The sequence below is a fragment of the Vicugna pacos genome, unplaced genomic scaffold (assembly GCF_048564905.1).
Source record: "Vicugna pacos unplaced genomic scaffold, VicPac4 scaffold_102, whole genome shotgun sequence".
NCBI lineage: Eukaryota > Metazoa > Chordata > Mammalia > Artiodactyla > Camelidae > Vicugna > Vicugna pacos.
In genome coordinates, this window is record NW_027328782.1 from 2,476 (window position 1) to 29,298 (window position 26,823).

General features: G+C 45.2%; 5 long non-coding RNA genes across 5 annotated transcripts; all 5 read left to right on the top strand.

The window, feature by feature from the left end:
- The first annotated feature begins 624 nt into the window (after positions 1-624).
- Positions 625-5,564, top strand: LOC140694707 (uncharacterized). The gene is made up of 3 exons (XR_012070292.1): positions 625-728; positions 3,929-4,001; positions 5,359-5,564. It is a non-coding gene; the product is annotated as an uncharacterized lncRNA (long non-coding RNA).
- Positions 5,565-5,900: 336 nt separating this feature from the next.
- Positions 5,901-10,855, top strand: LOC140694706 (uncharacterized). The gene is made up of 3 exons (XR_012070291.1): positions 5,901-6,004; positions 9,205-9,277; positions 10,650-10,855. It is a non-coding gene; the product is annotated as an uncharacterized lncRNA (long non-coding RNA).
- Positions 10,856-11,191: 336 nt separating this feature from the next.
- Positions 11,192-16,131, top strand: LOC140694705 (uncharacterized). The gene is made up of 3 exons (XR_012070290.1): positions 11,192-11,295; positions 14,496-14,568; positions 15,926-16,131. It is a non-coding gene; the product is annotated as an uncharacterized lncRNA (long non-coding RNA).
- A 336-nt stretch (positions 16,132-16,467) lies between these two features.
- On the top strand, positions 16,468-21,419 carry LOC140694704 (uncharacterized). The gene is made up of 3 exons (XR_012070289.1): positions 16,468-16,571; positions 19,772-19,844; positions 21,214-21,419. It is a non-coding gene; the product is annotated as an uncharacterized lncRNA (long non-coding RNA).
- A 336-nt stretch (positions 21,420-21,755) lies between these two features.
- On the top strand, positions 21,756-26,710 carry LOC140694708 (uncharacterized). Its single transcript, XR_012070293.1, has 3 exons — positions 21,756-21,859; positions 25,060-25,132; positions 26,505-26,710. It is a non-coding gene; the product is annotated as an uncharacterized lncRNA (long non-coding RNA).
- Positions 26,711-26,823: the final 113 nt, after the last annotated feature.

Genomic DNA, 26,823 nt, shown 5'->3' on the forward strand with positions numbered 1-26,823 from the left:
GCCCCTTGGGAAGTGTGGATTCCCATGACCTCTTCCAAGAACAGGAGCGTTTTGATCATCTCTGCCATCTCTTCTCTTGCAGACGTCAGGGACCTTGGACCCGTTCTTGGAGAAGAGAATTGAGGAACTTCCTCAAGTCCACGTTGGCACTCCGTATGTTTCTGCCAGTATCAGCGAGGTTCCATATGTCTCATGAATGTCTTTGGAGCCTGGTATCCTCTACAGCTGTCTCCACGCCAGTATTCTCCATTGTAGCAGAACATCTCTCATCCATGTGTTCGCATCTCTCCTCAATCCGTTCAGCCAGCTTTTCGGCCAGCTTCTCTTCGTGTCTCCCCTAAAGTTGACTTCACCAGGACTGGGCAAGTCTGAAAGTACCTCGGAGCCTCACCAGTAAGCTGATGACAGGCAGATCTTCCACTGTCTGCCCTTTCAGGTTCTGGAAACTGACCTGTGACCTCAGGTCTTTGGGCAGCAGCAGTATCTCGAACTTACACAGCTTCCCGGACCAAACACCTAAGCCAAGCTCCACAGAGGGCGGCAGCCCCTCCATCACACTGATCCACCCACAGAACTCTGCCCGGTTACCTAGGATCCAACAGCCACAACAAGCCTCGCGGTACACACCAACATTCCACCTGGAATCCAACCGCTAACTGCCATCCCCAATGGCTGCTGCATCTTGTCAGTGTTGGGGGAGGGGCTGCATCCGACGAGAAGTTCCTAAGGTAAATGTGATTCTACCCACTAGCGTCCCATGGGCCTTTCTTCTTCCCTCTTTCCTTTTGTTCAGATCTCTATGCACAGTACCAATGGAGGGAAGTGTGTCCCTTTTCAGTTGATGGTTTCACACGTCTTTAAACTTTCTAACAGTTCACAGTACACAGAGACCCACTAAAGGAGACTTATGTTCCTATAATATCCGTACACCCGGAATACATATGCGTCGCCTGATTTCTGCTGAAACACCCGCACTCTCAGGACATGGATCCATTGGTTTCATGGGGGCTGAAATTCCAAGAAATGAAACCAACCCCAATGTGCACTTTGCTGTCAGTCTCTTTTGCTCTTAGTACACTTTGGCAGAGCTACTTGCCTTTGTTATAGGCTTCTTACAATTCTTCTCTACGTAGCCTAGAATATGGCATTCCTTCATCCTGTTGGAAGACATACAAGTCTACATCACGGACTAGGAATCCATTTGATTCCAAATCGGCATTAGGGTTAGGTCACGATATGTTCTTATGAATCAAAATTTACGAATATGAATGCACGCCTCCGAATACAAGTGTGCTGAGTACATGCAAGCCGCGATAATGGGTCGATGCATGCTGAATGATCCTTGACATCACCTTAAGTATTTTCTTTTGAATAATCATGGTTCCCTTGGTAAATATCAGCCAACCGTACCATTTTGGTGTTTGTTTGTTGGTTTGATTCTTTGTTGGTCTGCTTCTCGCTTGTATTGCAAACACGACAGGCCATGCATCTCTCCTTAAGCTTGAAACAGAGAGTCAAATAAGCTGATTCACTTAAGAGAGTGCTTCCAATCACCTATGATTTCCTGCTTCCCTCTCCCATCTTTAGGGTTTTGATGTCCTCCTTGCCTTCTTCTTGTTTCTTCTTTGCCACTCATGCTCTTCTTGCATTTCCAATAATGGTTTCTTCTTTCCATTTCATCTTGCTGCTTTTCTATTCAGGGTAGATTTCTCAACCATTCTTGTAGGATAAGTTTTGAACTGCTGAATTCTTTTAAGATTTGCCGGTTTGTGGAATTTTCTAGCTCTGCCGTTATTAGGACTGGCGGTCATGTGGCATAGGCTCCCCTAGGTGGCAGCATTTGGCCATTCAGGATATGGTCTGTGTCCTGGCACTCCTCCCTCTCCTGCAATATTGCTGCCGAGATATCAGCTGAATCCCCTCTTGAGGTTCCCTTGTGACTATGTTGTTTCCTCCAGGTGCATTTTAAATCACTGTGATATTCGTGAGCTTTGTTGATTTGAATCATACAGCTGCTGGTAGGTCTATTGGGATTCCACCTCCTTTGGATGCTGTGTAATTCCTGAATTCGCATACATGATTCTTTCTTGGCTTTCAGGAAGTTTCAGTCTGATTTTTCTACAGATAAATTTTCAGACATTTTTTGTTTCCTTATCTCTTGCTTTTCCATCTGGGACCCTTATGAATTCTAGTCTTTCATGCCCTGTCTTAACCCAGGGTTCAACAGCAATGTTTACATTGCTTTGCACTTGCTTTCCTATGTCTGCTTCTGACCGAGGTTTTTCTGATCCCATGTCTTCACAGTCATTCACGCGTCCCTCTGCATTATCTAGTCTGCTTACGACTAAATTTTAGCCCTGATATTATCACATCCATTGAGTTTCCTGATATTTTTTGGCTCGTCTTTAGACTTTCTCTTCCCCTTTTCCGGTATTCTGCCTTATGTGATTCTGAGACACTGTTGTTTTTCAGTGATTTCCTGACCTCCATTTTCAACACATGGTCTGGATAGCGTTTTGCAGTCTAGTTGTTTGAAAGCTTATCTTTTGGGCCTTCAATATCTTTGGAACTGAAAATGGTACTTCCTGTTTCTTTTACTGTACTTCTTCACCTCTACTGCTCAGGTAATATCAGGTATGTAATGTGGACTTCTAGGGCTTTGTTAAGTGAAAATTTTAGACTTTTGGCTCTACGCAATTCCATGGGATTTCTGTGCGGACAATTTCTCCTAGACATTGATGCCATATCGTGTTCCTGTGTGTGTTGTCTGGTATATCTCCAATTGCTGTTGTTGCATTAGTTTTGATGAAAAACCAATACTATTTCGATTTGCATAACTTCATTTTGATAATGCTTATCTCACAATTCTGAAAGTGCGCAGGACACTTCCTCTTGTGGAAATGAAGCTTTTAAAGGTTCTCAGCTCTGCATTCTGCTCTATGTCATTTTGGAGTGTTTCCAAAACAGCAAACTGAGAGTGCGCTTGTGCTTTGTAGTTCCACGGGAATGTGCCAATGAAAGCAGTTCTTCTCAGAGCTTCTCTGTCTACAGAAACACCAGTGGAAGCATATCTATGGATGTCACATATCAGGGCCTGCTGGAATGATCCCGCAGACCTACCTTGGTGTCCTCGGTGCCGTACCGTGCTGGTGCCATCCAAAATGTAGCATCCGCTTTAGGGAGATAATGCTGTAGGTAATGCTTCCTCTTCTAACGCTGTGGACTTGGACCACTCTTCCTTGTCCTCTCATCCTTGTGGCACGGGTGCACGAAGGCAACCACACAGCTGTTGCGCATCCTGTGCCTCAAACCAAACCATAATCCCAGCCCAGGTTATGAATGTAGCAGATCCTAAGGCTTTTCATTCTGATTTCAAAACCAAGGCCCCCTGGATCCCTCAGACCAGATGAACGATATCTCTGATTCAGCCCCACACGTGCTCTATTGGCAAAATGCCCAATTGGTCCCTGGTCCTGCAGATGCACTGGGTGTGGCCATGGGACATATTGGTAATCTCAACCGCGTGACCAATTTCGATGCTTTATCATTGGTACACATTTTGGTTTGCTCTCTTGATTCGACCCACCACATCCCACAATGCACTCCAGATCCCTGAGACTCAGCGTGTGCCATCATTCGTAGCCCTATCCCTCACAGAACGTTGCCTCTGCTACCTCAAATGTGGCAGCTGGGATCTTGGACTCCGAATCAACTTTGGGGATATTTTGTGCTGGTTTCTTTGAGTTCTGTCAGCCAAGCATCTGCTGTGCACTCTTGTAAATCTCAGCACATCACCTTCTATCCCATGTCTCCTGTCCGCTTGAGAGTGTGCGTCCAAGTTAAACAGAGTTTCACCCTTGTTGCTCCATCACCAGGGGTCAGACCCTCACTGGATTCCATTTCCTGCTTTGCCTTCTCCTGCTTCCAGGTGTCCTGAGGCCTCATCCTGTCTTTGGAAGTAACAGACCTCTCTTCGGCAAGTGTCCTGTGCCAAGGGCTGGGTGAGTGGATGTTTCCATTGCTCTGTTCATGGGAGCGAGTGAGTGCAGGTTGCACTTCTTCTCTGCCAACTGGGCATCGATGAATCAACACTATCCAGATACATTTCACAGAAATGTGATATTTGCTTAGCTCTTTGTTTCTATACAGCCGTGGTGGGAGGGATGGTCCGAATACACCTGTTTTGACATTGTGTTGATATCTCATTTGCAGTCTTTAAGAAGTTTAAAAGAATTCATTTACATGTTTTGGGAGTTATACGAAAATGAAGTTATTTTTTGAAACACACTCAATCGACCTAGAAGCCAGACTTGTCAATTTTGGTAACATTTTGTCAGCTCGACGGAAAACCTAGACAGATAGAATGCAAATTGGCAGTCCAAACTGTTAAAGGGTTCATGTCGGCTCTTTACGGTTGAAGCCTCCGAAACCAACAGGAACCATGAAATAACTATTGGAAACTTGAAATAACCCCCAAACTTGGATACACTTGTGCATTGGTGCCCTTTACTCCCAATGACACCTACTGGCCAATATTGGCATTTCAAGGGGTAACATCCCTCTCTAGGAAAATACAAGAGGAAAGAAACCAAATATATACATTTAGGTTTGAATCCAAAAGCACCTAGAGGCATTCTAGCTAGGAGAACCCTGCTGCAATTATGCTAGTCTATGGAGAACCAGGTGTTCTTCTATCAGTGATGAGAACGCTTAATCATCCGATCATGTTGGGTAAAGCCATTTAACGCAACCAAGTCTGCACCCGCATGATATAGTGCCCACGGGGGCTTGACTCAAGTGAAAGACGATCCACATAAGCTGTGTCTTTTATATCATTGGCGACTTTTACAGTACAGTTCTCTTTCTGACTTGTACTATTTACCTATACTGTCTTGAAAAATTGAGGCCTAATACAGATTCCCCTCTCTTACCACACTCCCTTCACCCCAGGGAAGACATAAGCACAACATTTGCTGAATCTAGCGGAAGGCCATCGTTTCTAGGTGTGAGCTAAGTATTCAATTCCTATCTATTTCAGCCAAGTTTATTGGACCTTTAAGGAGTTCACTGTTGTTCACAGAGTGTGAAGCTGGAGGAACTCTGATTCTAGGAGGGGCTTGTTTTACTCGTAATGGCTTCATTGCAGCTCAGCTACTGATCCTTCAAATTGGATGCCTGTGTGGAGGGGAGGGAAGGCAAGTGCTTGCTAGCTAGGCCCAAACCTGGGAAAAGGCTTACCTGGGCTTGGTGAATTCTGGTCTGAATGGCTTGGGAAGGCCCCTTGGGAAGTGTGGATTCCCATGACCTCTTCCAAGAACAGGAGCGTTTTGATCATCTCTGCCATCTCTTCTCTTGCAGACGTCAGGGACCTTGGACCCGTTCTTGGAGAAGAGAATTGAGGAACTTCCTCAAGTCCACGTTGGCACTCCGTATGTTTCTGCCAGTATCAGCGAGGTTCCATATGTCTCATGAATGTCTTTGGAGCCTGGTATCCTCTACAGCTGTCTCCACGCCAGTATTCTCCATTGTAGCAGAACATCTCTCATCCATGTGTTCGCATCTCTCCTCAATCCGTTCAGCCAGCTTTTCGGCCAGCTTCTCTTCGTGTCTCCCCTAAAGTTGACTTCACCAGGACTGGGCAAGTCTGAAAGTACCTCGGAGCCTCACCAGTAAGCTGATGACAGGCAGATCTTCCACTGTCTGCCCTTTCAGGTTCTGGAAACTGACCTGTGACCTCAGGTCTTTGGGCAGCAGCAGTATCTCGAACTTACACAGCTTCCCGGACCAAACACCTAAGCCAAGCTCCACAGAGGGCGGCAGCCCCTCCATCACACTGATCCACCCACAGAACTCTGCCCGGTTACCTAGGATCCAACAGCCACAACAAGCCTCGCGGTACACACCAACATTCCACCTGGAATCCAACCGCTAACTGCCATCCCCAATGGCTGCTGCATCTTGTCAGTGTTGGGGGAGGGGCTGCATCCGACGAGAAGTTCCTAAGGTAAATGTGATTCTACCCACTAGCGTCCCATGGGCCTTTCTTCTTCCCTCTTTCCTTTTGTTCAGATCTCTATGCACAGTACCAATGGAGGGAAGTGTGTCCCTTTTCAGTTGATGGTTTCACACGTCTTTAAACTTTCTAACAGTTCACAGTACACAGAGACCCACTAAAGGAGACTTATGTTCCTATAATATCCGTACACCCGGAATACATATGCGTCGCCTGATTTCTGCTGAAACACCCGCACTCTCAGGACATGGATCCATTGGTTTCATGGGGGCTGAAATTCCAAGAAATGAAACCAACCCCAATGTGCACTTTGCTGTCAGTCTCTTTTGCTCTTAGTACACTTTGGCAGAGCTACTTGCCTTTGTTATAGGCTTCTTACAATTCTTCTCTACGTAGCCTAGAATATGGCATTCCTTCATCCTGTTGGAAGACATACAAGTCTACATCACGGACTAGGAATCCATTTGATTCCAAATCGGCATTAGGGTTAGGTCACGATATGTTCTTATGAATCAAAATTTACGAATATGAATGCACGCCTCCGAATACAAGTGTGCTGAGTACATGCAAGCCGCGATAATGGGTCGATGCATGCTGAATGATCCTTGACATCACCTTAAGTATTTTCTTTTGAATAATCATGGTTCCCTTGGTAAATATCAGCCAACCGTACCATTTTGGTGTTTGTTTGTTGGTTTGATTCTTTGTTGGTCTGCTTCTCGCTTGTATTGCAAACACGACAGGCCATGCATCTCTCCTTAAGCTTGAAACAGAGAGTCAAATAAGCTGATTCACTTAAGAGAGTGCTTCCAATCACCTATGATTTCCTGCTTCCCTCTCCCATCTTTAGGGTTTTGATGTCCTCCTTGCCTTCTTCTTGTTTCTTCTTTGCCACTCATGCTCTTCTTGCATTTCCAATAATGGTTTCTTCTTTCCATTTCATCTTGCTGCTTTTCTATTCAGGGTAGATTTCTCAACCATTCTTGTAGGATAAGTTTTGAACTGCTGAATTCTTTTAAGATTTGCCGGTTTGTGGAATTTTCTAGCTCTGCCGTTATTAGGACTGGCGGTCATGTGGCATAGGCTCCCCTAGGTGGCAGCATTTGGCCATTCAGGATATGGTCTGTGTCCTGGCACTCCTCCCTCTCCTGCAATATTGCTGCCGAGATATCAGCTGAATCCCCTCTTGAGGTTCCCTTGTGACTATGTTGTTTCCTCCAGGTGCATTTTAAATCACTGTGATATTCGTGAGCTTTGTTGATTTGAATCATACAGCTGCTGGTAGGCCTATTGGGATTCCACCTCCTTTGGATGCTGTGTAATTCCTGAATTCGCATACATGATTCTTTCTTGGCTTTCAGGAAGTTTCAGTCTGATTTTTCTACAGATAAATTTTCAGACATTTTTTGTTTCCTTATCTCTTGCTTTTCCATCTGGGACCCTTATGAATTCTAGTCTTTCATGCCCTGTCTTAACCCAGGGTTCAACAGCAATGTTTACATTGCTTTGCACTTGCTTTCCTATGTCTGCTTCTGACCGAGGTTTTTCTGATCCCATGTCTTCACAGTCATTCACGCGTCCCTCTGCATTATCTAGTCTGCTTACGACTAAATTTTAGCCCTGATATTATCACATCCATTGAGTTTCCTGATATTTTTTGGCTCGTCTTTAGACTTTCTCTTCCCCTTTTCCGGTATTCTGCCTTATGTGATTCTGAGACACTGTTGTTTTTCAGTGATTTCCTGACCTCCATTTTCAACACATGGTCTGGATAGCGTTTTGCAGTCTAGTTGTTTGAAAGCTTATCTTTTGGGCCTTCAATATCTTTGGAACTGAAAATGGTACTTCCTGTTTCTTTTACTGTACTTCTTCACCTCTACTGCTCAGGTAATATCAGGTATGTAATGTGGACTTCTAGGGCTTTGTTAAGTGAAAATTTTAGACTTTTGGCTCTACGCAATTCCATGGGATTTCTGTGCGGACAATTTCTCCTAGACATTGATGCCATATCGTGTTCCTGTGTGTGTTGTCTGGTATATCTCCAATTGCTGTTGTTGCATTAGTTTTGATGAAAAAACAATACTAATTCGATTTGCATAACTTCATTTTGATAATGCTTATCTCACAATTCTGAAAGTGCGCAGGACACTTCCTCTTGTGGAAATGAAGCTTTTAAAGGTTCTCAGCTCTGCATTCTGCTCTATGTCATTTTGGAGTGTTTCCAAAACAGCAAACTGAGAGTGCGCTTGTGCTTTGTAGTTCCACGGGAATGTCCCAATGAAAGCAGTTCTTCTCAGAGCTTCTCTGTCTACAGAAACACCAGTGGAAGCATATCTATGGATGTCACATATCAGGGCCTGCTGGAATGATCCCGCAGACCTACCTTGGTGTCCTCGGTGCCGTACCGTGCTGGTGCCATCCAAAATGTAGCATCCGCTTTAGGGAGATAATGCTGTAGGTAATGCTTCCTCTTCTAACGCTGTGGACTTGGACCACTCTTCCTTGTCCTCTCATCCTTGTGGCACGGGTGCACGAAGGCAACCACACAGCTGTTGCGCATCCTGTGCCTCAAACCAAACCATAATCCCAGCCCAGGTTATGAATGTAGCAGATCCTAAGGCTTTTCATTCTGATTTCAAAACCAAGGCCCCCTGGATCCCTCAGACCAGATGAACGATATCTCTGATTCAGCCCCACACGTGCTCTATTGGCAAAATGCCCAATTGGTCCCTGGTCCTGCAGATGCACTGGGTGTGGCCATGGGACATATTGGTAATCTCAACCACGTGACCAGTTTTGATGCTTTATCATTGGTACACATTTTGGTTTGCTCTCTTGATTCGACCCACCACATCCCACAATGCACTCCAGATCCCTGAGACTCAGCGTGTGCCATCATTCGTAGCCCTATCCCTCACAGAACGTTGCCTCTGCTACCTCAAATGTGGCAGCTGGGATCTTGGACTCCGAATCAACTGTGGGGATATTTTGCGCTGGTTTCTTTGAGTTCTGTCAGCCAAGCATCTGCTGTGCACTCTTGTAAATCTCAGCACATCACCTTCTATCCCATGTCTCCTGTCCGCTTGAGAGTGTGCGTCCAAGTTAAACAGAGTTTCACCCTTGTTGCTCCATCACCAGGGGTCAGACCCTCACTGGATTCCATTTCCTGCTTTGCCTTCTCCTGCTTCCAGGTGTCCTGAGGCCTCATCCTGTCTTTGGAAGTAACAGACCTCTCTTCGGCAAGTGTCCTGTGCCAAGGGCTGGGTGAGTGGATGTTTCCATTGCTCTGTTCATGGGAGCGAGTGAGTGCAGGTTGCACTTCTTCTCTGCCAACTGGGCATCGATGAATCAACACTATCCAGATACATTTCACAGAAATGTGATATTTGCTTAGCTCTTTGTTTCTATACAGCCGTGGTGGGAGGGATGGTCCGAATACACCTGTTTTGACATTGTGTTGATATCTCATTTGCAGTCTTTAAGAAGTTTAAAAGAATTCATTTACATGTTTTGGGAGTTATACGAAAATGAAGTTATTTTTGAAACACACTCAATCGACCTAGAAGCCAGACATGTCAATTTTGGTAACATTTTGTCAGCTCGACGGAAAACCTAGACAGATAGAATGCAAATTGGCAGTCCAAACTGTTAAAGGGTTCATGTCGGCTCTTTACGGTTGAAGCCTCCGGAACCAACAGGAACCATGAAATAACTATTGGAAACTTGAAATAACCCCCAAACTTGGATACACTTGTGCATTGGTGCCCTTTACTCCCAATGACACCTACTGGCCAATATTGGCATTTCAAGGGGTAACATCCCTCTCTAGGAAAATACAAGAGGAAAGAAACCAAATATATACATTTAGGTTTGAATCCAAAAGCACCTAGAGGCATTCTAGCTAGGAGAACCCTGCTGCAATTATGCTAGTCTATGGAGAACCAGGTGTTCTTCTATCAGTGATGAGAACGCTTAATCATCCGATCATGTTGGGTAAAGCCATTTAACGCAACCAAGTCTGCACCCGCATGATATAGTGCCCACGGGGGCTTGACTCAAGTGAAAGACGATCCACATAAGCTGTGTCTTTTATATCATTGGCGACTTTTACAGTACAGTTCTCTTTCTGACTTGTACTATTTACCTATACTGTCTTGAAAAATTGAGGCCTAATACAGATTCAAGTTCAGTCAGATTCCCCTCTCTTACCACACTCCCTTCACCCCAGGGAAGACATAAGCACAACATTTGCTGAATCTAGCGGAAGGCCATCGTTTCTAGGTGTGAGCTAAGTATTCAATTCCTATCTATTTCAGCCAAGTTTATTGGACCTTTAAGGAGTTCACTGTTGTTCACAGAGTGTGAAGCTGGAGGAACTCTGATTCTAGGAGGGGCTTGTTTTACTCGTAATGGCTTCATTGCAGCTCAGCTACTGATCCTTCAAAATGGATGCCTGTGTGGAGGGGAGGGAAGGCAAGTGCTTGCTAGCTAGGCCCAAACCTGGGAAAAGGCTTACCTGGGCTTGGTGAATTCTGGTCTGAATGGCTTGGGAAGGCCCCTTGGGAAGTGTGGATTCCCATGACCTCTTCCAAGAACAGGAGCGTTTTGATCATCTCTGCCATCTCTTCTCTTGCAGACGTCAGGGACCTTGGACCCGTTCTTGGAGAAGAGAATTGAGGAACTTCCTCAAGTCCACGTTGGCACTCCGTATGTTTCTGCCAGTATCAGCGAGGTTCCATATGTCTCATGAATGTCTTTGGAGCCTGGTATCCTCTACAGCTGTCTCCACGCCAGTATTCTCCATTGTAGCAGAACATCTCTCATCCATGTGTTCGCATCTCTCCTCAATCCGTTCAGCCAGCTTTTCGGCCAGCTTCTCTTCGTGTCTCCCCTAAAGTTGACTTCACCAGGACTGGGCAAGTCTGAAAGTACCTCGGAGCCTCACCAGTAAGCTGATGACAGGCAGATCTTCCACTGTCTGCCCTTTCAGGTTCTGGAAACTGACCTGTGACCTCAGGTCTTTGGGCAGCAGCAGTATCTCGAACTTACACAGCTTCCCGGACCAAACACCTAAGCCAAGCTCCACAGAGGGCGGCAGCCCCTCCATCACACTGATCCACCCACAGAACTCTGCCCGGTTACCTAGGATCCAACAGCCACAACAAGCCTCGCGGTACACACCAACATTCCACCTGGAATCCAACCGCTAACTGCCATCCCCAATGGCTGCTGCATCTTGTCAGTGTTGGGGGAGGGGCTGCATCCGACGAGAAGTTCCTAAGGTAAATGTGATTCTACCCACTAGCGTCCCATGGGCCTTTCTTCTTCCCTCTTTCCTTTTGTTCAGATCTCTATGCACAGTACCAATGGAGGGAAGTGTGTCCCTTTTCAGTTGATGGTTTCACACGTCTTTAAACTTTCTAACAGTTCACAGTACACAGAGACCCACTAAAGGAGACTTATGTTCCTATAATATCCGTACACCCGGAATACATATGCGTCGCCTGATTTCTGCTGAAACACCCGCACTCTCAGGACATGGATCCATTGGTTTCATGGGGGCTGAAATTCCAAGAAATGAAACCAACCCCAATGTGCACTTTGCTGTCAGTCTCTTTTGCTCTTAGTACACTTTGGCAGAGCTACTTGCCTTTGTTATAGGCTTCTTACAATTCTTCTCTACGTAGCCTAGAATATGGCATTCCTTCATCCTGTTGGAAGACATACAAGTCTACATCACGGACTAGGAATCCATTTGATTCCAAATCGGCATTAGGGTTAGGTCACGATATGTTCTTATGAATCAAAATTTACGAATATGAATGCACGCCTCCGAATACAAGTGTGCTGAGTACATGCAAGCCGTGATAATGGGTCGATGCATGCTGAATGATCCTTGACATCACCTTAAGTATTTTCTTTTGAATAATCATGGTTCCCTTGGTAAATATCAGCCAACCGTACCATTTTGGTGTTTGTTTGTTGGTTTGATTCTTTGTTGGTCTGCTTCTCGCTTGTATTGCAAACACGACAGGCCATGCATCTCTCCTTAAGCTTGAAACAGAGAGTCAAATAAGCTGATTCACTTAAGAGAGTGCTTCCAATCACCTATGATTTCCTGCTTCCCTCTCCCATCTTTAGGGTTTTGATGTCCTCCTTGCCTTCTTCTTGTTTCTTCTTTGCCACTCATGCTCTTCTTGCATTTCCAATAATGGTTTCTTCTTTCCATTTCATCTTGCTGCTTTTCTATTCAGGGTAGATTTCTCAACCATTCTTGTAGGATAAGTTTTGAACTGCTGAATTCTTTTAAGATTTGCCAGTTTGTGGAATTTTCTAGCTCTGCCGTTATTAGGACTGGCGGTCATGTGGCATAGGCTCCCCTAGGTGGCAGCATTTGGCCATTCAGGATATGGTCTGTGTCCTGGCACTCCTCCCTCTCCTGCAATATTGCTGCCGAGATATCAGCTGAATCCCCTCTTGAGGTTCCCTTGTGACTATGTTGTTTCCTCCAGGTGCATTTTAAATCACTGTGATATTCGTGAGCTTTGTTGATTTGAATCATACAGCTGCTGGTAGGTCTATTGGGATTCCACCTCCTTTGGATGCTGTGTAATTCCTGAATTCGCATACATGATTCTTTCTTGGCTTTCAGGAAGTTTCAGTCTGATTTTTCTACAGATAAATTTTCAGACATTTTTTGTTTCCTTATCTCTTGCTTTTCCATCTGGGACCCTTATGAATTCTAGTCTTTCATGCCCTGTCTTAACCCAGGGTTCAACAGCAATGTTTACATTGCTTTGCACTTGCTTTCCTATGTCTGCTTCTGACCGAGGTTTTTCTGATCCCATGTCTTCACAGTCATTCACGCGTCCCTCTGCATTATCTAGTCTGCTTACGACTAAATTTTAGCCCTGATATTATCACATCCATTGAGTTTCCTGATATTTTTTGGCTCGTCTTTAGACTTTCTCTTCCCCTTTTCCGGTATTCTGCCTTATGTGATTCTGAGACACTGTTGTTTTTCAGTGATTTCCTGACCTCCATTTTCAACACATGGTCTGGATAGCGTTTTGCAGTCTAGTTGTTTGAAAGCTTATCTTTTGGGCCTTCAATATCTTTGGAACTGAAAATGGTACTTCCTGTTTCTTTTACTGTACTTCTTCACCTCTACTGCTCAGGTAATATCAGGTATGTAATGTGGACTTCTAGGGCTTTGTTAAGTGAAAATTTTAGACTTTTGGCTCTACGCAATTCCATGGGATTTCTGTGCGGACAATTTCTCCTAGACATTGATGCCATATCGTGTTCCTGTGTGTGTTGTCTGGTATATCTCCAATTGCTGTTGTTGCATTAGTTTTGATGAAAAACCAATACTATTTCGATTTGCATAACTTCATTTTGATAATGCTTATCTCACAATTCTGAAAGTGCGCAGGACACTTCCTCTTGTGGAAATGAAGCTTTTAAAGGTTCTCAGCTCTGCATTCTGCTCTATGTCATTTTGGAGTGTTTCCAAAACAGCAAACTGAGAGTGCGCTTGTGCTTTGTAGTTCCACGGGAATGTGCCAATGAAAGCAGTTCTTCTCAGAGCTTCTCTGTCTACAGAAACACCAGTGGAAGCATATCTATGGATGTCACATATCAGGGCCTGCTGGAATGATCCCGCAGACCTACCTTGGTGTCCTCGGTGCCGTACCGTGCTGGTGCCATCCAAAATGTAGCATCCGCTTTAGGGAGATAATGCTGTAGGTAATGCTTCCTCTTCTAACGCTGTGGACTTGGACCACTCTTCCTTGTCCTCTCATCCTTGTGGCACGGGTGCACGAAGGCAACCACACAGCTGTTGCGCATCCTGTGCCTCAAACCAAACCATAATCCCAGCCCAGGTTATGAATGTAGCAGATCCTAAGGCTTTTCATTCTGATTTCAAAACCAAGGCCCCCTGGATCCCTCAGAGCAGATGAACGATATCTCTGATTCAGCCCCACAAGTGCTCTATTGGCAAAATGCCCAATTGGTCCCTGGTCCTGCAGATGCACTGGGTGTGGCCATGGGACATATTGGTAATCTCAACCACGTGACCAGTTTTGATGCTTTATCATTGGTACACATTTTGGTTTGCTCTCTTGATTCGACCCACCACATCCCACAATGCACTCCAGATCCCTGAGACTCAGCGTGTGCCATCATTCGTAGCCCTATCCCTCACAGAACGTTGCCTCTGCTACCTCAAATGTGGCAGCTGGGATCTTGGACTCCGAATCAACTGTGGGGATATTTTGCGCTGGTTTCTTTGAGTTCTGTCAGCCAAGCATCTGCTGTGCACTCTTGTAAATCTCAGCACATCACCTTCTATCCCATGTCTCCTGTCCGCTTGAGAGTGTGCGTCCAAGTTAAACAGAGGTTCACCCTTGTTGCTCCATCACCAGGGGTCAGACCCTCACTGGATTCCATTTCCTGCTTTGCCTTCTCCTGCTTCCAGGTGTCCTGAGGCCTCATCCTGTCTTTGGAAGTAACAGACCTCTCTTCGGCAAGTGTCCTGTGCCAAGGGCTGGGTGAGTGGATGTTTCCATTGCTCTGTTCATGGGAGCGAGTGAGTGCAGGTTGCACTTCTTCTCTGCCAACTGGGCATCGATGAATCAACACTATCCAGATACATTTCACAGAAATGTGATATTTGCTTAGCTCTTTGTTTCTATACAGCCGTGGTGGGAGGGATGGTCCGAATACACCTGTTTTGACATTGTGTTGATATCTCATTTGCAGTCTTTAAGAAGTTTAAAAGAATTCATTTACATGTTTTGGGAGTTATACGAAAATGAAGTTATTTTTTGAAACACACTCAATCGACCTAGAAGCCAGACTTGTCAATTTTGGTAACATTTTGTCAGCTCGACGGAAAACCTAGACAGATAGAATGCAAATTGGCAGTCCAAACTGTTAAAGGGTTCATGTCGGCTCTTTACGGTTGAAGCCTCCGAAACCAACAGGAACCATGAAATAACTATTGGAAACTTGAAATAACCCCCAAACTTGGATACACTTGTGCATTGGTGCCCTTTACTCCCAATGACACCTACTGGCCAATATTGGCATTTCAAGGGGTAACATCCCTCTCTAGGAAAATACAAGAGGAAAGAAACCAAATATATACATTTAGGTTTGAATCCAAAAGCACCTAGAGGCATTCTAGCTAGGAGAACCCTGCTGCAGTTATGCTAGTCTATGGAGAACCAGGTGTTCTTCTATCAGTGATGAGAACGCTTAATCATCCGATCATGTTGGGTAAAGCCATTTAACGCAACCAAGTCTGCACCCGCATGATATAGTGCCCACGGGGGCTTGACTCAAGTGAAAGACGATCCACATAAGCTGTGTCTTTTATATCATTGGCGACTTTTACAGTACAGTTCTCTTTCTGACTTGTACTATTTACCTATACTGTCTTGAAAAATTGAGGCCTAATACAGATTCCCCTCTCTTACCACACTCCCTTCACCCCAGGGAAGACATAAGCACAACATTTGCTGAATCTAGCGGAAGGCCATCGTTTCTAGGTGTGAGCTAAGTATTCAATTCCTATCTATTTCAGCCAAGTTTATTGGACCTTTAAGGAGTTCACTGTTGTTCACAGAGTGTGAAGCTGGAGGAACTCTGATTCTAGGAGGGGCTTGTTTTACTCGTAATGGCTTCATTGCAGCTCAGCTACTGATCCTTCAAATTGGATGCCTGTGTGGAGGGGAGGGAAGGCAAGTGCTTGCTAGCTAGGCCCAAACCTGGGAAAAGGCTTACCTGGGCTTGGTGAATTCTGGTCTGAATGGCTTGGGAAGGCCCCTTGGGAAGTGTGGATTCCCATGACCTCTTCCAAGAACAGGAGCGTTTTGATCATCTCTGCCATCTCTTCTCTTGCAGACGTCAGGGACCTTGGACCCGTTCTTGGAGAAGAGAATTGAGGAACTTCCTCAAGTCCACGTTGGCACTCCGTATGTTTCTGCCAGTATCAGCGAGGTTCCATATGTCTCATGAATGTCTTTGGAGCCTGGTATCCTCTACAGCTGTCTCCACGCCAGTATTCTCCATTGTAGCAGAACATCTCTCATCCATGTGTTCGCATCTCTCCTCAATCCATTCAGCCAGCTTTTCGGCCAGCTTCTCTTCGTGTCTCCCCTAAAGTTGACTTCACCAGGACTGGGCAAGTCTGAAAGTACCTCGGAGCCTCACCAGTAAGCTGATGACAGGCAGATCTTCCACTGTCTGCCCTTTCAGGTTCTGGAAACTGACCTGTGACCTCAGGTCTTTGGGCAGCAGCAGTATCTCGAACTTCCACAGCTTCCCGGACCAAACACCTAAGCCAAGCTCCACAGAGGGCGGCAGCCCCTCCATCACACTGATCCACCCACAGAACTCTGCCCGGTTACCTAGGATCCAACAGCCACAACAAGCCTCGCGGTACACACCAACATTCCACCTGGAATCCAACCGCTAACTGCCATCCCCAATGGCTGCTGCATCTTGTCAGTGTTGGGGGAGGGGCTGCATCCGACGAGAAGTTCCTAAGGTAAATGTGATTCTACCCACTAGCGTCCCATGGGCCTTTCTTCTTCCCTCTTTCCTTTTGTTCAGATCTCTATGCACAGTACCAATGGAGGGAAGTGTGTCCCTTTTCAGTTGATGGTTTCACACGTCTTTAAACTTTCTAACAGTTCACAGTACACAGAGACCCACTAAAGGAGACTTATGTTCCTATAATATCCGTACACCCGGAATACATATGCGTCGCCTGATTTCTGCTGAAACACCCGCACTCTCAGGACATGGATCCATTGGTTTCATGGGGGCTGAAATTCCAAGAAATGAAACCAACCCCAATGTGCACTTTGCTGTCAGTCTCTTTTGCTCTTAGTACACTTTGGCAGAGCTACTTGCCTTTGTTATAGGCTTCTTACAATTCTTCTCTACGTAGCCTAGAATATGGCATTCCTTCATCCTGTTGGAAGACATACAAGTCTACATCACGGACTAGGAATCCATTTGATTCCAAATCGGCATTAGGGTTAGGTCACGATATGTTCTTATGAATCAAAATTTACGAATATGAATGCACGCCTCCGAATACAAGTGTGCTGAGTACATGCAAGCCGCGATAATGGGTCGATGCATGCTGAATGATCCTTGACATCACCTTAAGTATTTTCTTTTGAATAATCATGGTTCCCTTGGTAAATATCAGCCAACCGTACCATTTTGGTGTTTGTTTGTTGGTTTGATTCTTTGTTGGTCTGCTTCTCGCTTGTATTGCAAACACGACAGGCCATGCATCTCTCCTTAAGCTTGAAACAGAGAGTCAAATAAGCTGATTCACTTAAGAGAGTGCTTCCAATCACCTATGATTTCCTGCTTCCCTCTCCCATCTTTAGGGTTTTGATGTCCTCCTTGCCTTCTTCTTGTTTCTTCTTTGCCACTCATGCTCTTCTTGCATTTCCAATAATGGTTTCTTCTTTCCATTTCATCTTGCTGCTTTTCTATTCAGGGTAGATTTCTCAACCATTCTTGTAGGATAAGTTTTGAACTGCTGAATTCTTTTAAGATTTGCCGGTTTGTGGAATTTTCTAGCTCTGCCGTTATTAGGACTGGCGGTCATGTGGCATAGGCTCCCCTAGGTGGCAGCATTTGGCCATTCAGGATATGGTCTGTGTCCTGGCACTCCTCCCTCTCCTGCAATATTGCTGCCGAGATATCAGCTGAATCCCCTCTTGAGGTTCCCTTGTGACTATGTTGTTTCCTCCAGGTGCATTTTAAATCACTGTGATATTCATGAGCTTTGTTGATTTGAATCATACAGCTGCTGGTAGGCCTATTGGGATTCCACCTCCTTTGGATGCTGTGTAATTCCTGAATTCGCATACATGATTCTTTCTTGGCTTTCAGGAAGTTTCAGTCTGATTTTTCTACAGATAAATTTTCAGACATTTTTTGTTTCCTTATCTCTTGCTTTTCCATCTGGGACCCTTATGAATTCTAGTCTTTCATGCCCTGTCTTAACCCAGGGTTCAACAGCAATGTTTACATTGCTTTGCACTTGCTTTCCTATGTCTGCTTCTGACCGAGGTTTTTCTGATCCCATGTCTTCACAGTCATTCACGCGTCCCTCTGCATTATCTAGTCTGCTTACGACTAAATTTTAGCCCTGATATTATCACATCCATTGAGTTTCCTGATATTTTTTGGCTCGTCTTTAGACTTTCTCTTCCCCTTTTCCGGTATTCTGCCTTATGTGATTCTGAGACACTGTTGTTTTTCAGTGATTTCCTGACCTCCATTTTCAACACATGGTCTGGATAGCGTTTTGCAGTCTAGTTGTTTGAAAGCTTATCTTTTGGGCCTTCAATATCTTTGGAACTGAAAATGGTACTTCCTGTTTCTTTTACTGTACTTCTTCACCTCTACTGCTCAGGTAATATCAGGTATGTAATGTGGACTTCTAGGGCTTTGTTAAGTGAAAATTTTAGACTTTTGGCTCTACGCAATTCCATGGGATTTCTGTGCGGACAATTTCTCCTAGACATTGATGCCATATCGTGTTCCTGTGTGTGTTGTCTGGTATATCTCCAATTGCTGTTGTTGCATTAGTTTTGATGAAAAACCAATACTATTTCGATTTGCATAACTTCATTTTGATAATGCTTATCTCACAATTCTGAAAGTGCGCAGGACACTTCCTCTTGTGGAAATGAAGCTTTTAAAGGTTCTCAGCTCTGCATTCTGCTCTATGTCATTTTGGAGTGTTTCCAAAACAGCAAACTGAGAGTGCGCTTGTGCTTTGTAGTTCCACGGGAATGTCCCAATGAAAGCAGTTCTTCTCAGAGCTTCTCTGTCTACAGAAACACCAGTGGAAGCATATCTATGGATGTCACATATCAGGGCCTGCTGGAATGATCCCGCAGACCTACCTTGGTGTCCTCGGTGCCGTACCGTGCTGGTGCCATCCAAAATGTAGCATCCGCTTTAGGGAGATAATGCTGTAGGTAATGCTTCCTCTTCTAACGCTGTGGACTTGGACCACTCTTCCTTGTCCTCTCATCCTTGTGGCACGGGTGCACGAAGGCAACCACACAGCTGTTGCGCATCCTGTGCCTCAAACCAAACCATAATCCCAGCCCAGGTTATGAATGTAGCAGATCCTAAGGCTTTTCATTCTGATTTCAAAACCAAGGCCCCCTGGATCCCTCAGACCAGATGAACGATATCTCTGATTCAGCCCCACACGTGCTCTATTGGCAAAATGCCCAATTGGTCCCTGGTCCTGCAGATGCACTGGGTGTGGCCATGGGACATATTGGTAATCTCAACCACGTGACCAGTTTTGATGCTTTATCATTGGTACACATTTTGGTTTGCTCTCTTGATTCGACCCACCACATCCCACAATGCACTCCAGATCCCTGAGACTCAGCGTGTGCCATCATTCGTAGCCCTATCCCTCACAGAACGTTGCCTCTGCTACCTCAAATGTGGCAGCTGGGATCTTGGACTCCGAATCAACTGTGGGGATATTTTGCGCTGGTTTCTTTGAGTTCTGTCAGCCAAGCATCTGCTGTGCACTCTTGTAAATCTCAGCACATCACCTTCTATCCCATGTCTCCTGTCCGCTTGAGAGTGTGCGTCCAAGTTAAACAGAGGTTCACCCTTGTTGCTCCATCACCAGGGGTCAGACCCTCACTGGATTCCATTTCCTGCTTTGCCTTCTCCTGCTTCCAGGTGTCCTGAGGCCTCATCCTGTCTTTGGAAGTAACAGACCTCTCTTCGGCAAGTGTCCTGTGCCAAGGGCTGGGTGAGTGGATGTTTCCATTGCTCTGTTCATGGGAGCGAGTGAGTGCAGGTTGCACTTCTCTGCCAACTGGGCATCGATGAATCAACACTATCCAGATACATTTCACAGAAATGTGATATTTGCTTAGCTCTTTGTTTCTATACAGCCGTGGTGGGAGGGATGGTCCGAATACACCTGTTTTGACATTGTGTTGATATCTCATTTGCAGTCTTTAAGAAGTTTAAAAGAATTCATTTACATGTTTTGGGAGTTATACGAAAATGAAGTTATTTTTGAAACACACTCAATCGACCTAGAAGCCAGACATGTCAATTTTGGTAACATTTTGTCAGCTCGACGGAAAACCTAGACAGATAGAATGCAAATTGGCAGTCCAAACTGTTAAAGGGTTCATGTCGGCTCTTTACGGTTGAAGCCTCCGAAACCAACAGGAACCATGAAATAACTATTGGAAACTTGAAATAACCCCCAAACTTGGATACACTTGTGCATTGGTGCCCTTTACTCCCAATGACACCTACTGGCCAATATTGGCATTTCAAGGCGTAACATCCCTCTCTAGGAAAATACAAGAGGAAAGAAACCAAATATATACATTTAGGTTTGAATCCAAAAGCACCTAGAGGCATTCTAGCTAGGAGAACCCTGCTGCAATTATGCTAGTCTATGGAGAACCAGGTGTTCTTCTATCAGTGATGAGAACGCTTAATCATCCGATCATGTTGGGTAAAGCCATTTAACGCAACCAAGTCTGCACCCGCATGATATAGTGCCCACGGGGGCTTGACTCAAGTGAAAGACGATCCACATAAGCTGTGTCTTTTATATCATTGGCGACTTTTACAGTACAGTTCTCTTTCTGACTTGTACTATTTACCTATACTGTCTTGAAAAATTGAGGCCTAATACAGATTCAAGTTCAGTCAGATTCCCCTCTCTTACCACACTCCCTTCACCCCAGGGAAGACATAAGCACAACATTTGCTGAATCTAGCGGAAGGCCATCGTTTCTAGGTGTGAGCTAAGTATTCAATTCCTATCTATTTCAGCCAAGTTTATTGGACCTTTAAGGAGTTCACTGTTGTTCACAGAGTGTGAAGCTGGAGGAACTCTGATTCTAGGAGGGGCTTGTTTTACTCGTAATGGCTTCATTGCAGCTCAGCTACTGATCCTTCAAATTGGATGCCTGTGTGGAGGGGAGGGAAGGCAAGTGCTTGCTAGCTAGGCCCAAACCTGGGAAAAGGCTTACCTGGGCTTGGTGAATTCTGGTCTGAATGGCTTGGGAAGGCCCCTTGGGAAGTGTGGATTCCCATGACCTCTTCCAAGAACAGGAGCGTTTTGATCATCTCTGCCATCTCTTCTCTTGCAGACGTCAGGGACCTTGGACCCGTTCTTGGAGAAGAGAATTGAGGAACTTCCTCAAGTCCACGTTGGCACTCCGTATGTTTCTGCCAGTATCAGCGAGGTTCCATATGTCTCATGAATGTCTTTGGAGCCTGGTATCCTCTACAGCTGTCTCCACGCCAGTATTCTCCATTGTAGCAGAACATCTCTCATCCATGTGTTCGCATCTCTCCTCAATCCGTTCAGCCAGCTTTTCGGCCAGCTTCTCTTCGTGTCTCCCCTAAAGTTGACTTCACCAGGACTGGGCAAGTCTGAAAGTACCTCGGAGCCTCACCAGTAAGCTGATGACAGGCAGATCTTCCACTGTCTGCCCTTTCAGGTTCTGGAAACTGACCTGTGACCTCAGGTCTTTGGGCAGCAGCAGTATCTCGAACTTACACAGCTTCCCGGACCAAACACCTAAGCCAAGCTCCACAGAGGGCGGCAGCCCCTCCATCACACTGATCCACCCACAGAACTCTGCCCGGTTACCTAGGATCCAACAGCCACAACAAGCCTCGCGGTACACACCAACATTCCACCTGGAATCCAACCGCTAACTGCCATCCCCAATGGCTGCTGCATCTTGTCAGTGTTGGGGGAGGGGCTGCATCCGACGAGAAGTTCCTAAGGTAAATGTGATTCTACCCACTAGCGTCCCATGGGCCTTTCTTCTTCCCTCTTTCCTTTTGTTCAGATCTCTATGCACAGTACCAATGGAGGGAAGTGTGTCCCTTTTCAGTTGATGGTTTCACACGTCTTTAAACTTTCTAACAGTTCACAGTACACAGAGACCCACTAAAGGAGACTTATGTTCCTATAATATCCGTACACCCGGAATACATATGCGTCGCCTGATTTCTGCTGAAACACCCGCACTCTCAGGACATGGATCCATTGGTTTCATGGGGGCTGAAATTCCAAGAAATGAAACCAACCCCAATGTGCACTTTGCTGTCAGTCTCTTTTGCTCTTAGTACACTTTGGCAGAGCTACTTGCCTTTGTTATAGGCTTCTTACAATTCTTCTCTACGTAGCCTAGAATATGGCATTCCTTCATCCTGTTGGAAGACATACAAGTCTACATCACGGACTAGGAATCCATTTGATTCCAAATCGGCATTAGGGTTAGGTCACGATATGTTCTTATGAATCAAAATTTACGAATATGAATGCACGCCTCCGAATACAAGTGTGCTGAGTACATGCAAGCCGTGATAATGGGTCGATGCATGCTGAATGATCCTTGACATCACCTTAAGTATTTTCTTTTGAATAATCATGGTTCCCTTGGTAAATATCAGCCAACCGTACCATTTTGGTGTTTGTTTGTTGGTTTGATTCTTTGTTGGTCTGCTTCTCGCTTGTATTGCAAACACGACAGGCCATGCATCTCTCCTTAAGCTTGAAACAGAGAGTCAAATAAGCTGATTCACTTAAGAGAGTGCTTCCAATCACCTATGATTTCCTGCTTCCCTCTCCCATCTTTAGGGTTTTGATGTCCTCCTTGCCTTCTTCTTGTTTCTTCTTTGCCACTCATGCTCTTCTTGCATTTCCAATAATGGTTTCTTCTTTCCATTTCATCTTGCTGCTTTTCTATTCAGGGTAGATTTCTCAACCATTCTTGTAGGATAAGTTTTGAACTGCTGAATTCTTTTAAGATTTGCCAGTTTGTGGAATTTTCTAGCTCTGCCGTTATTAGGACTGGCGGTCATGTGGCATAGGCTCCCCTAGGTGGCAGCATTTGGCCATTCAGGATATGGTCTGTGTCCTGGCACTCCTCCCTCTCCTGCAATATTGCTGCCGAGATATCAGCTGAATCCCCTCTTGAGGTTCCCTTGTGACTATGTTGTTTCCTCCAGGTGCATTTTAAATCACTGTGATATTCGTGAGCTTTGTTGATTTGAATCATACAGCTGCTGGTAGGTCTATTGGGATTCCACCTCCTTTGGATGCTGTGTAATTCCTGAATTCGCATACATGATTCTTTCTTGGCTTTCAGGAAGTTTCAGTCTGATTTTTCTACAGATAAATTTTCAGACATTTTTTGTTTCCTTATCTCTTGCTTTTCCATCTGGGACCCTTATGAATTCTAGTCTTTCATGCCCTGTCTTAACCCAGGGTTCAACAGCAATGTTTACATTGCTTTGCACTTGCTTTCCTATGTCTGCTTCTGACCGAGGTTTTTCTGATCCCATGTCTTCACAGTCATTCACGCGTCCCTCTGCATTATCTAGTCTGCTTACGACTAAATTTTAGCCCTGATATTATCACATCCATTGAGTTTCCTGATATTTTTTGGCTCGTCTTTAGACTTTCTCTTCCCCTTTTCCGGTATTCTGCCTTATGTGATTCTGAGACACTGTTGTTTTTCAGTGATTTCCTGACCTCCATTTTCAACACATGGTCTGGATAGCGTTTTGCAGTCTAGTTGTTTGAAAGCTTATCTTTTGGGCCTTCAATATCTTTGGAACTGAAAATGGTACTTCCTGTTTCTTTTACTGTACTTCTTCACCTCTACTGCTCAGGTAATATCAGGTATGTAATGTGGACTTCTAGGGCTTTGTTAAGTGAAAATTTTAGACTTTTGGCTCTACGCAATTCCATGGGATTTCTGTGCGGACAATTTCTCCTAGACATTGATGCCATATCGTGTTCCTGTGTGTGTTGTCTGGTATATCTCCAATTGCTGTTGTTGCATTAGTTTTGATGAAAAACCAATACTATTTCGATTTGCATAACTTCATTTTGATAATGCTTATCTCACAATTCTGAAAGTGCGCAGGACACTTCCTCTTGTGGAAATGAAGCTTTTAAAGGTTCTCAGCTCTGCATTCTGCTCTATGTCATTTTGGAGTGTTTCCAAAACAGCAAACTGAGAGTGCGCTTGTGCTTTGTAGTTCCACGGGAATGTGCCAATGAAAGCAGTTCTTCTCAGAGCTTCTCTGTCTACAGAAACACCAGTGGAAGCATATCTATGGATGTCAAATATCAGGGCCTGCTGGAATGATCCCGCAGACCTACCTTGGTGTCCTCGGTGCCGTACCGTGCTGGTGCCATCCAAAATGTAGCATCCGCTTTAGGGAGATAATGCTGTAGGTAATGCTTCCTCTTCTAACGCTGTGGACTTGGACCACTCTTCCTTGTCCTCTCATCCTTGTGGCACGGGTGCACGAAGGCAACCACACAGCTGTTGCGCATCCTGTGCCTCAAACCAAACCATAATCCCAGCCCAGGTTATGAATGTAGCAGATCCTAAGTCTTTTCATTCTGATTTCAAAACCAAGGCCCCCTGGATCCCTCAGACCAGATGAACGATATCTCTGATTCAGCCCCACACGGGCTCTATTGGCAAAATGCCCAATTGGTCCCTGGTCCTGCAGATGCACTGGGTGTGGCCATGGGACATATTGGTAATCTCAACCACGTGACCAGTTTTGATGCTTTATCATTGGTACACATTTTGGTTTGCTCTCTTGATTCGACCCACCACATCCCACAATGCACTCCAGATCCCTGAGACTCAGCGTGTGCCATCATTCGTAGCCCTATCCCTCACAGAACGTTGCCTCTGCTACCTCAAATGTGGCAGCTGGGATCTTGGACTCCGAATCAACTGTGGGGATATTTTGCGCTGGTTTCTTTGAGTTCTGTCAGCCAAGCATCTGCTGTGCACTCTTGTAAATCTCAGCACATCACCTTCTATCCCATGTCTCCTGTCCGCTTGAGAGTGTGCGTCCAAGTTAAACAGAGTTTCACCCTTGTTGCTCCATCACCAGGGGTCAGACCCTCACTGGATTCCATTTCCTGCTTTGCCTTCTCCTGCTTCCAGGTGTCCTGAGGCCTCATCCTGTCTTTGGAAGTAACAGACCTCTCTTCGGCAAGTGTCCTGTGCCAAGGGCTGGGTGAGTGGATGTTTCCATTGCTCTGTTCATGGGAGCGAGTGAGTGCAGGTTGCACTTCTTCTCTGCCAACTGGGCATCGATGAATCAACACTATCCAGATACATTTCACAGAAATGTGATATTTGCTTAGCTCTTTGTTTCTATACAGCCGTGGTGGGAGGGATGGTCCGAATACACCTGTTTTGACATTGTGTTGATATCTCATTTGCAGTCTTTAAGAAGTTTAAAAGAATTCATTTACATGTTTTGGGAGTTATACGAAAATGAAGTTATTTTTGAAACACACTCAATCGACCTAGAAGCCAGACATGTCAATTTTGGTAACATTTTGTCAGCTCGACGGAAAACCTAGACAGATAGAATGCAAATTGGCAGTCCAAACTGTTAAAGGGTTCATGTCGGCTCTTTACGGTTGAAGCCTCCGGAACCAACAGGAACCATGAAATAACTATTGGAAACTTGAAATAACCCCCAAACTTGGATACACTTGTGCATTGGTGCCCTTTACTCCCAATGACACCTACTGGCCAATATTGGCATTTCAAGGGGTAACATCCCTCTCTAGGAAAATACAAGAGGAAAGAAACCAAATATATACATTTAGGTTTGAATCCAAAAGCACCTAGAGGCATTCTAGCTAGGAGAACCCTGCTGCAATTATGCTAGTCTATGGAGAACCAGGTGTTCTTCTATCAGTGATGAGAACGCTTAATCATCCGATCATGTTGGGTAAAGCCATTTAACGCAACCAAGTCTGCACCCGCATGATATAGTGCCCACGGGGGCTTGACTCAAGTGAAAGACGATCCACATAAGCTGTGTCTTTTATATCATTGGCGACTTTTACAGTACAGTTCTCTTTCTGACTTGTACTATTTACCTATACTGTCTTGAAAAATTGAGGCCTAATACAGATTCAAGTTCAGTCAGATTCCCCTCTCTTACCACACTCCCTTCACCCCAGGGAAGACATAAGCACAACATTTGCTGAATCTAGCGGAAGGCCATCGTTTCTAGGTGTGAGCTAAGTATTCAATTCCTATCTATTTCAGCCAAGTTTATTGGACCTTTAAGGAGTTCACTGTTGTTCACAGAGTGTGAAGCTGGAGGAACTCTGATTCTAGGAGGGGCTTGTTTTACTCGTAATGGCTTCATTGCAGCTCAGCTACTGATCCTTCAAAATGGATGCCTGTGTGGAGGGGAGGGAAGGCAAGTGCTTGCTAGCTAGGCCCAAACCTGGGAAAAGGCTTACCTGGGCTTGGTGAATTCTGGTCTGAATGGCTTGGGAAGGCCCCTTGGGAAGTGTGGATTCCCATGACCTCTTCCAAGAACAGGAGCGTTTTGATCATCTCTGCCATCTCTTCTCTTGCAGACGTCAGGGACCTTGGACCCGTTCTTGGAGAAGAGAATTGAGGAACTTCCTCAAGTCCACGTTGGCACTCCGTATGTTTCTGCCAGTATCAGCGAGGTTCCATATGTCTCATGAATGTCTTTGGAGCCTGGTATCCTCTACAGCTGTCTCCACGCCAGTATTCTCCATTGTAGCAGAACATCTCTCATCCATGTGTTCGCATCTCTCCTCAATCCGTTCAGCCAGCTTTTCGGCCAGCTTCTCTTCGTGTCTCCCCTAAAGTTGACTTCACCAGGACTGGGCAAGTCTGAAAGTACCTCGGAGCCTCACCAGTAAGCTG